Source organism: Haliotis rufescens, unplaced genomic scaffold, assembly GCF_023055435.1.
Source record: "Haliotis rufescens isolate VD_foot unplaced genomic scaffold, xgHalRufe1.0.p SCAF_8, whole genome shotgun sequence".
In the NCBI taxonomy this organism is placed as follows: domain Eukaryota; kingdom Metazoa; phylum Mollusca; class Gastropoda; order Lepetellida; family Haliotidae; genus Haliotis; species Haliotis rufescens.
The window spans coordinates 13,863,561-13,866,395 of NW_025964372.1; the positions used below are offsets into that span (position 1 = coordinate 13,863,561).

The following is a 2,835-nucleotide window of genomic DNA, read 5'->3' on the forward strand; positions in this document are numbered from 1 at the left end:
GCACGACTCATCTGGCCTAATCTCAACAAGCAGCACCAGCAGCAGCAGCAGCACCACGAGCAACATCAGCATCATCTCGTTCTACTACATCGATGAAGTGGATAGGTGACTTATACTTTTTTACTGTGTTTTAATTATCACAATAGGTACTGTAAAATTAAAGACAACATGTCTTGTAAATAATTACTAGGTTAAAGAGCAGTTAATTATGGCCGACAGTTCGATCACAGACAGGAAGTTGGTCGGACAGCCTCTTGCAAAGTTGACAATAGCTGTCGAATGTTTATCATCACTTATTATTAATTATTTAACAAATCATACAACTAACTATAAGACATGCCTTTGACTTATTCGCGTCAGAGCCGATACGTTTAATGATTAAATAATTTCATTAACTTTTCATCAAACTTGGTATGAGACTGAGACAAACAAAAAATCGCAGGGCTAATATTTGAGATACTTTTTCTACGAACATCCTGATCCCCTCTATATGCGTCCTCCTCTCGAGTAAAGGCAGTGACACTATGGAAGCATGCACGCTGTCAGAATACCTGCTAGAAACTGTAAACCGGTAGGTAGAAAATGACAATTCTTCAGACAGTAATGTTATTGTATTCCTCCTCATTCCAGAGTTCCTGAAGCACCCTCCGCCACCTTCTCAGGTACCTATATTGTCAAGAGTGCGTAAACCTCGTGAATATCCGCCCTTCCTTACAATACAATACAGATCTGATGAATTTGTGTTGGAAGTTGTAGAATTGCCATTATATATTTCTTGTTTCATGACAAAACGTATATGTTTATTTCCCGACGGGAATACGCGTTGAGTTACGAATAGATAGCATAACATGTGAAATACTTTGAATCGCGAATTGGAGATAAACCAGAGACCATATGGTCGCTGAGATAAACAAATGTGCTTTCTTCAACAGACAATTCCAACAAAAGGAAGTCTAGGATTCGCCTTGTGGGAAGAGTGATTCTCAGGGTACGTACATCTATACTGTGTCAACCACACGCGTTACAAACATCCATCAAATAAAAACATAATACACGTGTATCATGAACGAATCGGTGAAACTAGTGTCCAACATAAAATTTATTTTTATGTTTGATTGTCAAGACTCGACTTTTCTTATTTCCTTCTGTTTCAGGGACTACGTATCCTTGCCCGACCATTTGCTGCATGCTGCTGCTGCTGCTGCTAAATGTTCCGTTAATGTTGACTAGCTGACATCTTTACATGGAACAAAAAAACCGCTGAATTTATTTCGATATCTCTTCATGCACACTGTAATAATAATTTCATTGTAATACATAACTGTAACTGATAAATTCAAATATCTGACGATGTCGGGTTGTCGTCCGGGTAAGTTGTCAAGCCAGGAACTGACCCAGTACCCGGAAGCGGCTGACCGGGTGACCGAGTTGTGATGTTCCTCACCCACCCTCCGACTGTCTGACGACCCCCACCCCTCCTCAGGGCGAGGACTCATCGGTCAACTGGTCAGTCTGACCGGGTGTTGCGTTGTACAGTCCTGATTGCACTCGTCTGGTGATAGTCCCGCTTCGTCCTTCAATGTCGAAATTCGAATTATCATTGAAATACTCATATTTCTGGCACACGTTTTTCTTTTTGGGGTAATTGTAGGATGTCAGTTCAGTCACCATGCTTGAACATCATTTGGTCAACTCTATACTTGTGCACTTCATAGACTGAGCAGTTCAGTCTTTTATTTGTTTACTTGGATTCATTTATCATGTTGTATTTTCTTATTGAATGAATGTTTATCAATTTTCAAGAATAAATGTGTTGTTGTATAACTTTATTTTAATACTCAACAGTTAAATTGACATTGCACAAGACTCATTTCTGAGCCTTATACTTACCTTCAAGGAGAATTATGAGTAAAGTATTTTGTAGTCATAAAGGCGGCTTCACACGGAAAACATACGTCGGCAAACTCCAAAATGTTTCAATGGTGAGGTGAAAGTTTTAGCTTCATTCGTCCAGTGGATTCTGATGTGATGTTTACAATGCGAGCACATGCATTTTGAGAGAATTTAGGAGCATGGTGCTTAGGTCAAATCAAGGTCACATTTTAAATATCGCAAAGCACAGAACAGAAATCGGATTTGAACATCCTGAACGGATTCGAGTATCACTTAAGCACGTGCAGTTTCAGCATCATTGGTCAGGTGGTTTCTGTGGAAAGATGGTTACAGACGACGATGCCGGACCCCGGACAAGCAGGCCAAATGTGGCAAAGGCTCACGTGGTTTTCAGTCGGGTTCAAAATGAAAGTTAAAGTCTTCGTTAGGGGAACGTTTAGAATATGATCGTCATTAGCCAAGTTTTAGAAATATCAATACAAGGACCACCAATGCAAACTTTCAGCACTACAGGGTTCGTGGTTATAGTGAGAGATTGAGTATGGGCTAGCTTTGAACAGTGTTTCAGTAATATCACGGCATGCCAGCTTGATATAGAAGGAAAGTCCGAAGTGATGCGGGTCTAAGATATTTACCACTTGGTCAAACACACGAGCACGAGCACGGAGCTGAGAAACCTTCGTAAGATATAAATACGACCGACATATCAAACAGATTCCGACATGTGCATAGCTTTATGCTGTTGCCCAAATCAATCACTTGTCTAACTCTAGGAAGAAGACATCATCAGCAAATAGTACCAGAATATATGCCCCTGCCTTTAACAAGGTATTTGCCTGATGAAGAACACACTTTTCTACAGACACTGGGCAATGAAAGAATAAGGAAGTTGAAATCAACACGTTCACTCTGTCGTCACTGATACTACAGTTTCTACACTTA

The 2,835-nt window shown here is 40.2% G+C and overlaps 1 long non-coding RNA gene across 1 annotated transcript; it reads left to right on the forward strand.

The window, feature by feature from the left end:
• Window positions 1-1,789, forward strand: LOC124149030. Its single transcript, XR_007219429.1, has 4 exons — window positions 1-105; window positions 631-662; window positions 933-988; window positions 1,155-1,789. It is a non-coding gene; the product is annotated as an uncharacterized LOC124149030 (long non-coding RNA).
• The last annotated feature ends 1,046 nt before the right edge of the window (window positions 1,790-2,835 follow it).